Source organism: Physeter macrocephalus, chromosome 13 (assembly GCF_002837175.3).
Source record: "Physeter macrocephalus isolate SW-GA chromosome 13, ASM283717v5, whole genome shotgun sequence".
Taxonomy (NCBI): Eukaryota; Metazoa; Chordata; class Mammalia; order Artiodactyla; family Physeteridae; genus Physeter; species Physeter macrocephalus.
In genome coordinates this window covers 5,225,436-5,240,251 of record NC_041226.1, presented here as the reverse complement: position 1 = coordinate 5,240,251, position 14,816 = coordinate 5,225,436, and positions in this window count along the sequence as shown.

The window sequence follows — 14,816 nt, the reverse complement described above, 5'->3', positions numbered from 1 at the left end:
TTCGCGCCCCGGTCCGGGAGGATCCCACGTGCCGCGGAGCGGCTGGGCCCGTGAGCCGTGGCCGCTGAGCCTGCGCGTCCGGAGCCCGTGCTCCGCGACGGGAGAGGCCAGAACAGCGAGAGGCCCGCGCACCGCAAAAAAAAAAAAAAAAAAAAAAAAAAAAGTGTTACAGTGAGATCGCCCCTTGTCTGCAGCAAGGTTGGTGGAGAAAGATTTTATGTGTTTTTTTTTAAAGACTTTTTTACGAATTCGTTACAGTATAGCTTCTGCTTTATGTTTTGGTTTTTTGGCCGCGAGGCACAGTGGGATCTTAGCTCCCCGACCAGGGATCGAACCTGCACCCCTGGCGTTGGAAGGCAGCGTCTTAACCACTGGACCACCAGGGAAGTCCCGATTTTATGTGTTTTAATCATGACATCACATACAAACTCTTCATTAAGCTTCTACTGAGCAATACATGAAAGTATGTAAATCTGGGAGAAAATGAAAAGGACTGGTTTCTCTTTCAAAGTTACTTTGAGCAGTAAAAGTTTTTTTGTTGCTGGTCGTATTTGCAAAAAAGTGCTGTTTGAGTGTTATAATTGTATTAAAATGTGTATTAAAATTGTACTGAAATGTATTAAGCACTGTTGTTTTTATTTAATCGCACGGGGTGGGGCAGACCGTATATAATGAGCATGCTTTCCCCGCGCAGCAGCCATCCAGCATCAAGCCCCCTGCAGAAGGAGGAGCTGTCTGCGCCCCGTGATTCCAGGGGTTCAGGAAGAACTTGGCCCCGAATGGTCCTTTACTTCATGCTTGAAAGTACACACTGAGCACTGAGGTATTTGGGTACCTGAAAAGAAAGCAGCAAATACTCCCAGGAAGGTGGGTGTGAAGACTCCAGGAGCCCTGCGGGGACGAGTTGGGTTTATCGCTCATCCCTGGAGTCTGGGAGAGTCTGGCTGGAGGTGCAAATTGGAGAGTTCTGAACTAGATTTTTAGGACCTTTAGCGATTTAAAAGCCACCTCCCAGATAATTTTACATTTCTGAGGCCTATCACCGGCCTTCTGGGCGCCAGCACCCAGCGCACTCCCGAGGCGCGCCCCAGGGCTGCAAGGCCCCCCACCTGGCCTTGGCCAGGGGTAAGAGAGAGGCAGCCCAGCAGCTCAGCCAGCAGGGGCGGGAGCCTGGCCCTGCCTCCCCCTCCCGCATCCCCTGTCCCCTACTAGTTCCCCTCGGAGCACTTCCTTCACAAATCCGGCCCACAAACTCAGTCTCAGGGTCTGCTCTGGCGAACCAAGATTCAAATCAATTTATAAGGGTTATTCCAAAAAACAACAGGCCTCTGCCAGCCCCACCCGGACTCTCTCCAACCTCTTGTTCTCCAGAAGCAACAGTTTTACATTTATCTCAGCTTTTTTTCTTTTTTTTGGTATGTTCCTTTACATCTCTAAATAACATTTTCATAGTGCTACTTCTTGATTTTTCAGTTTTAGGCACTTTCTATTGATTTTTCCGTATGGGATATGAAGATTAAGAAAGACAGACAGACAGACAGACAGACACACACACACACACACACACACACACACACACTTTCTCCATTCTCCTAAATGGTTATGAAGTAACACTATTGCTAGGTTGCTCTTATATAGAATTTGCCACATGCCAGGCATTGTTCTAAGCATTTCACATTTATTAATTCATCTACTATCCCCCCCAAACCTATGCAACAGGTTCTGTTATGATCCCCATTTTACAGATAAGGAAATTGAGTCAGAGTGAACGGCCTGCCCACCCACACAGCTCATAAGTGGATTATTATGATTGAGTGAAGATTTGAACCTAGTCGGTCTGGCCTCAGGGTCTGTGCTCTCAATCACGGCGTTATATGGCTGGGATTATGCCATAACTTTAGTTAGACCAGACTTCAGGATTTTTACTAATATGATTATATCAGTACTATCAACAGCTGATCCACGTAGTAAACTGTGATTTCTCTTTCCTTCTTGCAAAACTTTTTAATTTAGCCAGAGTTTAAAAGCTGTCTGGTTTTTTTTTGTCGTCATGGCTTACCTGGTCTTTTGTGTTTTTTGTACTTATCTCTAATTCAACTTAACTCCCGAGAGCCATCTAAATCTTCTCTCTCAACATGCCCCAACACATCAGGCATTCTATCAGCTTTATCTTCTTGGAGAAATTTCTCCTGGAGCACTTCTGACCTGTTCCCATCTGGACTGACTGCTCCCAGGACCTGCTACAGAAACTGGAAACTCTGAGGGTCCTCTCCTTCTCCTGGTGTCCTGACATCTCACGAGGATACACAGAGCTGTGTCTCGTTGTGGCCTGTTTTCACCATTGGGCTGGGCACAGAGTGGACTCTTGTAATCTGAAACCCATGCCCTGCATCTTTGGAGATTTTCTTGGATTACTTCTTCTTTTTTTTTTTTTTTTAATGTTTTTAAATTTTACTTATTTATTTATTTTTGGCTGTGTTGGGTCTTCGTTTCTGTGCGAGGGCTTTCTCTAGTTGCGGCGAGCGGGGGCCACTCTTCATTGCGGTGCGCGGGCCTCTCACTGCCGTGGCCTCTCTTGTTGCAGAGCACAAGCTCCAGACGCGCAGGCTCAGTAGTGTGGCTCATGGGCCTAGTTGCTCTGCGGCATGTGGGATCCTCCCAGACCAGGGCTCGAACCCATGTCCCCTGCACTGGCAGGCAGATTCTCAACCACTGCGCCACCAGGGAAGCCCTCTTGGATTACTTCTTAAATGATGCCCTTAATCCTCTAATGTTTTCATCTGTTCATTTCTATTTTTTTTTTCTTTTTGATCTGTTTTCTGGAAGATTGCCCCAGCTTTATCTTCTAACCTTTCTATTGAGTTTTTCAAATAGTCTATACTGGTTTTATGTTTTTATATTTTCTGCTATCATGTTTAAATTTTTAAAAATTTGCTCTTTTTTTTTAAACATGTATGCTTTTTATTTATCAATTTATCTGTCTTTCATTGTATCCTATGCTCTGGCTTCTGCCCTTAGCACTCTCGTGAAACATTTGCCCAAGTTTGTTTATTCGTTTGCTTGTTTGTTTGTTTGCTTCTTTCTTTCTTATTGAGGTATAGTAGATTTACAATATTATATAAGTTTCAGATGTATAACATAGTGAGTCACAATTTTTGAGGATTATACTCCATTTATAGTTACTGTAAAATTTTGGCTACATTCCTTGTGCTGTACAATATATCCTTAGAGTTTATTTATTTTATACATAGTAGTTTATACCTCTTAATCCCATAACACTATCTTGCCCCTTTCTACTTCCCTCTCCCCACTGGTAACCACTAGTTTGTTTTCTAGATCTGTGAGTCTGTTTCTTTTTTGTTATATCCACTGGTTTGTTTTATTTTTTTAGATTCCACATATAAGTGATATCATACAGTATTTGTCTTTCTCTGTCTGGCTAATTTCACTAAGCCTAATATTCTCTAGGCCCAGCCACGTTGCTGCAAATGGCATTACTTCATTCTTTTTTGTGGCTGCGTAATATTCCATTGTATATATATGGAATATATATATATATATATTTTTTTTTTACATCTTCTTTATCCATTCCTCTGTTGATGGGGGTGGGTTGCTCCCATGTCTCGGCTATTGTAAATAATGCTTCTAGGAACACGGGGGTACATGTATATTTTCAAAACAGTGTTTTTGGGTTTTGGGGGTATGTACCCAGGAGTGGAATTGATGGATTACTAATTATTAGAGAAATGCAAATCAAAACCACAATGAGGTATCACCTCATACGTGTCAGAATAGCCATCATCAAAAGTCTACAAATAACAAATGTTGGCAAGGATGTGGAGAAAAGGGAGCCCTCCTGCACTGCTGGTGGGCATGTAAATTGATACAGTCACTATGGAGGACAGTATGGAGGGTCCTTAAAAAACTGACCGTCCAGTTTTGACCATACAATTGCAGCAAGCGGCAGGGCTTGCTGCGACTTCGCAAAAGCAGATTTGCCAGGGGATCCCAGATTTCTTCTGAGAAGAGACCATACAGAGCCATCTTGTGGTGGAAAAACGATGCACAGGTTGCAGCCTGAAACTTGTATTCGATTCTATCTGACATGGGCGGGTGTAAATGCATCTGCATACTCTCATACCCTTGATTCCTCCCACACGGTCGGGAAGCGTTTTAAAGTGGTCGGCAAGTGTTGAAAGCAATCTACACTTGTCCCGCTAACACATTTACCACAGGTAATTAACTTAACTACCTGATAAAGATGTTATTGGTGTGCTATAATGCTCACTGTTTTCAGGAGAGACTTTGACTGACAGTTACCCACACTGTGTCCTCGGTTATCTTTATAGGCACATAATCAAATCTAAATTCGGTCATTAGTTTGTGATTTGATCGAAGTAAACGGCTACATTGGATAGTCATGATCCCCAAATGTTTATTTGTTTTCTTTGTTTGTTTGTTTTGGTATTTTGCCGTACGCGGGCCTCTCACCGCCGCGGCCTCTCCCGTCGCGGAGCACAGGCTCCGGACGCGCAGTTTGTTTGTTTTGGTATTTTGCCGTACGCGGGCCTCTCACCGCCGCGGCCTCTCCCGTCGCGGAGCGCAGGCTCCGGACGCGCAGGCTCGGCGGCCACGGCTCACGGGCCCAGCCGCTCCGCGGCACGTGGGATCCTCCCGGACCGGGGCGCGAACCCGCGTCCCCCGCATCGGCAGGCGGACTCCCAACCACTGCGCCACCAGGGAAGCCCCCCCCGCAAACGTTTATTGTTTGCCCCAACTATGTGGTTTGGATTTTTATGTTGTGAAAAATAATAATAAATTAGATGGCTCTCCAAGGCTGTCGAAAGCTGTGCAGCCACACTCTGTGTCTAATTCATCAGAGGTGACACGAGATGCAGAACGTCCATTTGTAGGCCTCAGGACTCGTGCTGCGGCTCCTGGGAGCAGCGGTCATTTCATGGGGGCCGTGTATGGATGCAAACACCTGCATGTGCTGCGTTCTCGAGGCCCGCAGAGCGAACCACCCCCCCAGTGCACACGGGGGGCGACTCTCAGAGTGCGGCTGCCACCTGAGCTCGGGCTGTCTGCTCCTTCAGGCACCCACGTCACCTGCGTCTGCAGGGCTGTCATAAACAGCTTTGCCAACACGTATCAGCTGTAACTGCTGATGCCTCGTGTGCTTTTCTGCACACAGACTTCGGCTCTCAAATAAGCAAACCTAAGCTCCCAACGTGAACTCTCGTTACGAGAGACGTTTTTTAAGAATACGGTGACTCTGATGCGGGATGACTGCCTGGAGAGTGAGGAACCTGCCGTTGCCTCCGCTGATGTGGCCCCTGCTCAGCAGCCGGCCCGGCATTGAGAGAGGAGGCCTTCTGGGCTGTGCTTAGGAGAGCCAAGCCTCGGGACCACAGGCCATGGAACCCTAAGAGCCTCAGCTGGAGTAGATGTTTCCAGGCACGAAGGAACAATCGCCAGCCCAGATCGGGATCACCTATCACAGATGGCTTTGGCCACACTCTTAAAGTCAGCTAAGACAGAATTCAGTTCAATTTTCAGAATGAGCTGTTTTCCCCGTACCCATGGGCAACCCACACTGTGCCTCCTGCCCTCCACACTGGTCCAGACCCAACCTGATCTTTGCTCAGGAGATGCGGAGGTGCCTGCCCGGCCTCAGCCCTGGGCCCACGAGGGCCTCTGAGCCCTCGGACTTCCTGCAGAGGCCTGCAGGCTGTGCCGGAGGTCGGCACCCAGCTCTGCCGGCCTCATTCGGTTGTCTCATCGTTTCCTGTGTGCCATGTAACAGCCACGTCTCCCCAGGGGGATGGTAAATGCCACAAGAGCCATGGGCAGCCGGTGTGGAAGAGGTAATAGGATTCACTTGTTGGTCTAACAGATACTTACTGAGTGCCTGCTCTGTGCCAGGCACTGCTCTGAGCATGGGAAGACATCCATGAACAAAGAGGTACATCACATTCTACATGTTGAATCCGAAGCGTGGTCCGAGGTCACCCAGGAGCCTGGGGGCCGGAGACGGGAATAAAATCAGAGTCCTCGATAATGAAAGTCAAGCAGACTCCCCAGCTCCCAATTTCTCTTGCACCACGGGACACGGATGTACGTTCGCGAGTGGGTTGTAAGCTCTGGGAACCTCGCGGCTCCTAGCATCTGAGGCACCCCAGGCTCTGATCCAGCAGTTCTCACAAAATACGCAGCATTTGTCCCGTGGCAGGGGACTCGATGAAGAGCGAGCCTTGGACATGACAAGGTTGTTTCCAGCTGCCTCATAACACGTGGCAATGCTCACTGGACACAGAGGCCAGAAGCAGCAGGAAATCAGGGAGGTCGTTTGTGTTACCGACTTCAATTACCCTTAGCAAATACAGTTCACTTTATAGAGCAAACAGCATAGCCCAGTTAACGTATGGGGCAAAAGAGAAAGAACTTTACCCATCATTAATGTTTTACTACCTTTCTCAAAAAGTGTAAACTTTAACCCCCAAGTCAACTCTCAACCGAGGCTGAGGCGGTCCAGCTGCCGGGTCAGTTCCGGGTGCCGGTTTGTCAGTGGACCAAAGCTGTTTCGATCAGGAGAAACAAATAAGCAGAAAGTTAAGCTCTTTAAAGCACACCACGAAGCAGACCCAGAATTTCCCGAGCAGGGATAACCGGCCACTTGGCCCTCCTTTGGAGGATGGAGGGCTGTCTGCCCAAGCGCTCCCTCATCTGGGGTGGAGCTGGGCCTTTGTAGTGACCGGAGGTCAGGGAAGGCCTTCCACCTGGAGCAGAGGGGCCGGGTGCTGCCTGAGACCTGCTGGGACTGACTCGGCCCCAGAGGTGCCGTGAGGACCACCAGAAGGGTCTGACGCTTCCACAAAGATGCCACACTTACTGTCAGGAACTGCCAGCACAGACCTGATTGAGCGCGAGGACCCCAAGTCTGAGTCTGATCTGGTGGAGAGAGAGCGTTGACGTGTGAGAGGTACAGGGTCCACAGAACGCCCCGGAACCTGTGAGGTAGAGGCTTCCGTGACCCACCACCCACCTGGGAAATGAGGCAAAATCCAGGTCCTTCCCTCCTTTCTCATGTATGAATGACACGCCATTCCGGACACTTTCGCTTTTATAGATGACTCATGCGTAATCATTTGTGACCCGACAGTGAGTCATTAGGAGTTAGCACAATGTATTATTCACAAACGAAAATGAGCACAGGGCCGGGTACACTGAGAGCCCCACTCAGGGTCCCCCCACTCCACAGGTCTGCCTGCCGGGAGGCCTGGCTCTGGGGGCGCCTGCAGCATAGCTGGGCTTCCTGAAGTTTGGGGGAGGAACACTTTGTTATCAGGCTGTCGTGAGCAGGTTGTGCTTTACAATTGCCGCTTTTCTGGCTTTTAAATGATAACTTACTGTTGGCTTAGCCTTGTTACCGTGCACTTAGTTTGGTGTGGGTTGTTTGATTAGCCCTGCGGTATGTAGGGGTACGTTAGCATCTGCCTGTACTTTCCCAGTCTTTACACGGTAGCGCACCAATGCATTGCAGTGTGAACCACCAATGCCCCTGCTGCAACGTCAAAAGTGTGCATAGGGGCTTCCCTGGTGGCGCGGTGGACAAGAATCCGCCTGCCAATGCAGGGGACACGGGTTCGAGCCCCGTGCTGGGAAGATCCCACACACTGCGGAGCAACTAAGCCTGTGCGCCGCAACTATTGAGACTGCGCTCTAGAGCCCACGAGCCACAACTACTGAGCCCACGTGCCACAACTACTGAAGCCCGCGTGCCTAGAGCCCGTGCTCCGCCACAAGAGAAGCCACCGCAAGGAGAAGCCCGCGCACCGCAATGAAGAGTAGCCCCGCTCGCCGCAACTAGAGAAAGCCCGCGCGCAGCAACGAAGACCCAACACAGCCAAAAATAGATAAAAATTAAATCTTAAAAGAAATGTGTGCATAATTCTGCTGAATGTATCCAAGGAGCTCTTTTTCTATGTCATATGGAAACCAGTGGAGGTAGGTAGGCCATAAGGGATTTAGCTTGCCAAAGTGGGTTGCTAAGGGTTCTACAAGTCTGGCATTACATTGCACTAGTGTGTACAGTGATATGCAGTAGATATTAAGCAACCGGTTCTCAGGGGTAAAAATGTGTGTATGTTGTGTGTGTGTATATATAATGTACGTGATATATAGGTTTACTGTACATTATTATTGTATAATAATGTGTAATATATAGGTTTATTTTATATTATTACTGATGTAGATGTGTGACACAATTTACAAATTTAAAAAAATATGTAATACTCTTGATTGTAAATTCCATTTGGCTAGTTGATCCTCACAGAATGCTTTCAGTTGATTTTTGTTGCTTGTATCCATGGCCAATCTATATGTGCAGCTGATGAACAAACATAGTTCCAACGGAACTGTTAGTTGAGATTTTTGTTTAAAAGTAAAACAACAAAGACTATATCAAAACTTCAGCTATTTATCAATGATGTGTGCGAATTCTTTGCCTCGTCAGATAATATTTTCATACACTGGAAGGACACATTTTGAGTTTTTCAGCTATTCCCAATGTAACAGCTATGCACATAATACACTTTTTCAGTTTAACCTGCAGTATTCACATTTTCTCCATCACTTTCTTAAGTCTAGACAATCAACAAAATAATAAATCAGGCCCTGATGTATAATCAACCCCTGACTGATTTAACAACGAATCAAGCATTTCGCCAGTTTCTTTGGTGCACACAGTCCCACCAAGGCCGGTTTCTGTCTACTGACATAACATCACTGAACGTGGGGTTGGTAAGAGATGCCCAGTAATGCACCCTTATAGGGTTTCCACAATTACCCAAATAATCTCAAGAGCACAGATGACAGTAAAATGCAGTACAAGACAAACAGTAAGTGATCAACTTTGAGAACGACCACCTTCTTTTCTTACATCATTTATTATTAAGAATGGCTATGTTTCATAACTGACTTGGAAGCCTCCTGAAGACTCTCGGGAGCCTGTACCGGCTGGCCTGGTACACCTTGGCGCGTGTGGCGGTGAAGGTGGCTGTGATTTAAGAGAAGCTCTTCATTCTTTCGGACACAGTGACTGTTTCCCATTTTGACTTCCTTCAGCTTGTCGTTTGGCTGCCTCTAGGCCTGGCCCACCCCCTTCGGGGTCAGCCGCTCCCCCTCATCACAGTCCTGCCACCCCTGGGACCAGGACGGAGCTGTGGCTGCAGAGCCTGTCTACAGGGGATGGGTGGGCAGGTCTGCACTTGCGGCCCCGCCGGAAGCACAGCCCCTGCCATAAAGAGGAAAAGCTAGAAGCAGTTTGAAAATTAGGAAGCAAGTGCCAGCCAGTGACTAAAAGCCTAGTGCAGCCATAAAAATCTGCCCCGGGTTACATCTTGAGAAACAAGGTGTTGGCTTTTAAAGTGTTTAATTTTCTCTCCATTAAAAACTTAACCCCAACCCTTAATTACAGGCAGATCATAAAACTCAGACTCCAATATCAAAGGACATGTCCAAGGATACGTATGGATGATTCATACATCTGGCAGTGCTTTATCAAAGGACTAAAAATGTTCTTTTTCACCCTGGGTAACGGCACTGGCCCTTTTATCGGTCAGGTGTGGAGATTTTTTAAGTTTCATTTTTTATAAAATCTAATTCTTAATGACAACAGGTCTTAATGTTTTTCACCAAGGGCCCATTCATTTAAAAATATAATCAGACAAAAACATTTTCTTCATCTCCCACTCGCACTTTTTTGTTGGAATGAGCTGGGATCCTTCAGAGGAGGTCCTGCCGTCTTCCTGGTCTCCTTCCATCCAGACTCTTCCAGACCTGCCCCCAGCCTCCGTTCTCACCACCTGCTTTTCCAGTAAGGAAGTACCATAGACTTTGAAACTATTCTCTTCTCAGAAGAACCCTCACCTCTGATCTTGGGAGAAAACGTTTTAAAAAACAAACAAGCAAATCATTAATTTGGAAGCTGTCCTGGATTTGGGCACTCAGATCTGCCCTTTGAAAAGCACTACAGGAAAGATATATTTAAATAAGTACCTTCTATTCACGGTAGATATTAAGTAATAGGTTGAACAAGAAAAATTAAATCACTTCTTCCTGACCTGAGAAGCCTGAAAAAGCAGCCAGCCTCGTAACTTCCTTTCCCGTAGTCAGGGGAAACGGCAACCTTGAGATGCAGCAATTGGTTTCCAAGAGGGACTGGAGAGGTTAGGCACCGGCTGAAACACAACTGTCACCCACAGTCTGAACAACTTGAATGCTGACAGCATTTACGTATATTCAAATGGACCCTTTTCTTTGTGCCCAGATGGCGTATTGACGTAACTGCCTTCGTGTAAAGATCTTTTGAGGACAAATGCGTTTTAGTTTCTGGAGGAGGAAGCATTTCTTGCTGGGCTTAATCGATGAGGTTTAAATGTCCCCTTTCTTCTCGTAGATCTAGCTCTCAGCTCATCTCACGTTGTGAGTCCCAGGGTGCGGGGAGCAATGGACTAAGTGTCTGGTTTTGCAGCTTGCCCAGGTCCGCCAGGGGCTCCGGAACCATCCCCGCCCGCCGGGACCTGCTCTCTCTGTGCTCCCATCTGCTCCCCTGTTCAATGGGTATCCTAACACAGCAGTCGCTCCCCTTCTTTCCTGGGGAGGTTGTCAGCCCAGTAAGACAAGGGGTGTGCACGTGCTTTATCTGAACTTCCCCCAGCCCCAGTCCAGTGGGGGTGGAGTTTCCACAATCGGCCAAGAACGTAAAACTGTCTGTTTGAACCACAGGCTCTTCTATGAGCTTATGCAGGTGTCCAGTGTTGGACCACAGTCTGTACATTTGTCTGTAAACACCAGAAGTCCAAGTTCCCTTCTGAGGCTGGTGGATGAGGAGGAGGAGGAGGAGGGGTGAAGCTGGACCTCCTTCCCAGAATGAAGAACTGAGCAAATCGGTCTATTAGCAGCACCTTGGGGGGACTAGCCATGAATCCTAGAATGTTATTCGTTCACAAGAAGTTGTTGACTAAACGATACTTAACCTAAAGTAGAAAACAATCCTCTGATATATGCCTCAAATAACTATAGACAAATAGCTATAGTTGGAATAAAATTGTTATTAAAATGTTTCCATCTATAGTTTGGTCAGATTTCACTTCTCAGGATAAACTTATGTATTATGGAAACAACAGCCTACATTAATACAAACACAGGGAAAAAACTCTAATAGAAACTGGAAATTTCTATAACTTCTGCCCAATCCAGAAATTTGGGAGATGTTAGATGAGACATCACCTATAGGACCAGGAACTGAGAGCATTTCCTAGGCATTAGTAATAGGTTTAGCTAAATAGGATTGATTTCCGGTCACCATTTTCAAAGACAAATAATCACACAGACTGTAGGGACCAATGCACAACCAAAACGGACATTTAATGAACATTTAACAAATAAACATGTTTGATGCTAAAGATAACAATAAGTGTTCTATATATGTGGATCAGTGTGGTAAAATACCTATAGGTCTGCATCAGCCATGAGATCACTGGTCTAAGGTCCAAAGAAAAAATAATACTTCATATGAATGTGCTTACGCATTACATGTAATTAGGGCTCTCACACTCTCTACATATGTGAGCGTATGTCATACTTGGTGCTTTTAAAAAGCACAACCTCCTATCTTTGAACTTTACCCCAAAATTATAAGAAAGTGTGTTATTCCAGCTTATAGATAAATAAATCAGAATATCGAAGTTTTTTAAAATGTTGAATGAATATAAGGGGGGTGATCCGCCTTAAGTTACACAATTCTGTAGCTGAGAGAATTCTGAGCCAAAACGATACCCCAAGTGTCTAGGCTCAAGCTGCCCTCTGCAGAACCTCGGAGGGGCCTCCAGACACTCTTCTGAGACCCTACACAGGCGGCAGGCCCGAAAGAAATGTGGTCCTTCCAACCCCCTTCTGACTGCTGACCCCCCATCCTTTGTCTGCTGTCTTGGGATTCTGAGATTTTATTTGAGGCAGCTCTCTCTTTGGCTTCCCCTAACTCCTTGATAAGGGAACTTGATAAGAGAAGCCTCAAGAGACGTGTTTTTTCGGGGCGGTGCTGTTGATAATTGTAGGTGAGATGGAGAATTGTACCACTCTGATGATTGAGAATGATTTGCAAATGCTTGTGCTCACACATGCATCATAAAGAATGGAGACGGGAACAGTGCGAGAAGCAGGAACAGGGAGAAAGAAGTGCTCGGAGGAGGGGAGACCGAGGGGAGGAGAGACGAGGAAACCAAAACTTCACTCGCCGGCTTCCAGACACTGAATGAGTATAATTCTGATAACAACTCTCTCAACACATAGATTCGTCCTCTCGAATACAGTCTTTAACATTTTTTTTTAATTGTGGTAAAATACAAATAACATAGTTTACCATCCTAATTATTTTAGGCTCTATAGGTCAGGGGCAATAAATATTTTCAAACTGTTGTGCAAACATCACCACCATCCATCCGCAGCAGTCTCTTCATCTTGCAAAACTGAAACCCCATATCCATTAAACAATGATTTTCCCATTCCCACCTCCTCCTGCCCCTGGTAGCCTTCCTTCTATTTTCTGTCTCTATGGATTTGACTCATTTTAGATACCTCCTATAGGTGGAATCATACAGTATTTGTCCTTTTGTGACTGGCTTATTTCATTTATCAGGATGTGTTCAGGTTCATCCATGTTGTAGCATGTGTCAGAATTCCCTTTTAAAGGCTGAATAATAAGTATTCCATCGTATATAGACCACATTTCGTTTATCTGTTCATCTGTCAATGGACATTTGGGTTGCTTCCACCTTTTCGCTACTATGAATAGCGCTGCTATGAACATGGGTGTAGCGGTATCTGTTCGAGTCTGTGGTTTCAATTCTTTTGAGTATCATATCTAGAAGAAGAATTGCTGGATCACATGGTAATTCTGTATTTAAAAGAATTTTAATTGTGGCTAAAATATCCCACATAAAAGTTATCATCATAACAATTTCCAAGTATATAGTTCAATAGTGTTAATCCATTTTTAACTTTTTGAGGAAGCACTATACTGTTTTCCATAGTCTCTAATACACTCTTATTTTCATCAGCAGCAAATGAGACAATAAAAGTGACGCTCTTATAAGAGTAAATTTCAATTCAATATATATTAACTGGGCTTCCCTGGTGGCGCAGTGGTTAGGAGTCCGCCTGCCAAAGCAGGGGACATGGGTTCCAGCCCTGGTCCGAGAAGATCCCACATGCTGCGGAGCAACTAAGTCCGTGCGCCACAACTACTGAGCCTGCGCTCTAGAGCCCACGAGCCACAACTACTGAGCCTGCGTGCTACAACTACTGGAGCCCGCGCGCCTAGAGCCCGTGCTCCGCAACGAGAGAAGCCACCGTGATGAGAAGCCCACACACCGCAACGAAGACCCAACACGGCCAAAAATTAATTAATTAATTAATTTTTTAAATGTATTAACTAACAATAACAACAGCAACGATAAAAATAGTAATAATGAGGGGTGTTGGGGAGGGATGGATTGGGAGATTGGAGTTAGCAGATGCAAACAATTATATACAGAATGGATAAACAACAAGGTCCTACTGTAAAGCACAGGGAACTATATTCAATATCCTGTGATAAACCATAATGGAAAAGAATGTGAAAAAATGTATATATATGTATAACTGAATCACTTTGCTGTAGAGCAGAAATTAACACAACATTGTAAATCAACTACACTTCAATTTTAAAAACTAGTAATAATGCTGCAATTTGGTGACAACTTATGGGGGACTTGCTATTGTGGGACACTGAGCCAGACCCTGCAGCTGATGTAAAAACCTATGGGACACTCTCTTTGCCTTCACCACGCTTATGATTTCCCTGGAGAGACAAACCTGTGCGCACCTAATGCATAATTCAGCTGAAGCAGCAGAAGTGCGTGCAGAGGTGCAGGAGCTGGGGCAGTGGTGGGCAAGAGCCTGTCGGATGCATCTCTTCTCAGCTCCAGTGGCAGTGACATCATGGTGGGGGCTTGAAGTCAGCCAGGGTGGGAGTGTTTACAGCGCGGCATCACAAACACTACAAATCAGGCTCATTTCCCCCCGCAAAGAGCTCGTTGTTAAACTTTACCAGCAGACCACTGAGCACGCCTGAGATGAGAACCCCGAAAAGAGCATTTTGGGATGGAGGGTACCAAGGAATTTCACAGATGAGAAGATATTTGAACTGGAATTTGCAGGCAGAAGAAGAATGTCTGTGTCTGGGAAGCCTCTCCTCATGGGCTCTGCTCTCTTTTGCCATTTTTTTCTGTCAATCGGGGGTTTGTTTCTCAGCTCCAGGCCTTGGAGGAGAAATGACAGCAGGAGCAGATCCGTGAGGCACCCAGTACCTCCTGCACACCCCTCTGAAATCGCACGGGGACGTGACAGTGATGAGCCTGTGCGCTGGGAGCAAATCAAATGAGTTCAACTCTGAGCAGACCGTCTTTAAGGTGAGAGGGGCACAGCAAGAAGCTGATCAGATGCAGCACCACAGACAGAATTCTCCAAACCTGGATGTTTTCCTGTTCAGCTCAACCTAAAGTATCAAAATCACCAAAACCAATCTTGTCCTTCAGAGATTATCATATGTATTGATTTGCATTAAAAGAAAAGAAGTGGGCTTCCCTGGTGGCGCAGTGGTTGAGGGCCCGCCTGCCGATGCAGGGGACGCGGGTTCGTGCCCCGGTCCGGGAAGATCCCACATGCCGCGGAGCGACTGGGCCTGTGAGCCATGGCCGCTGAGCCTGCGCGTC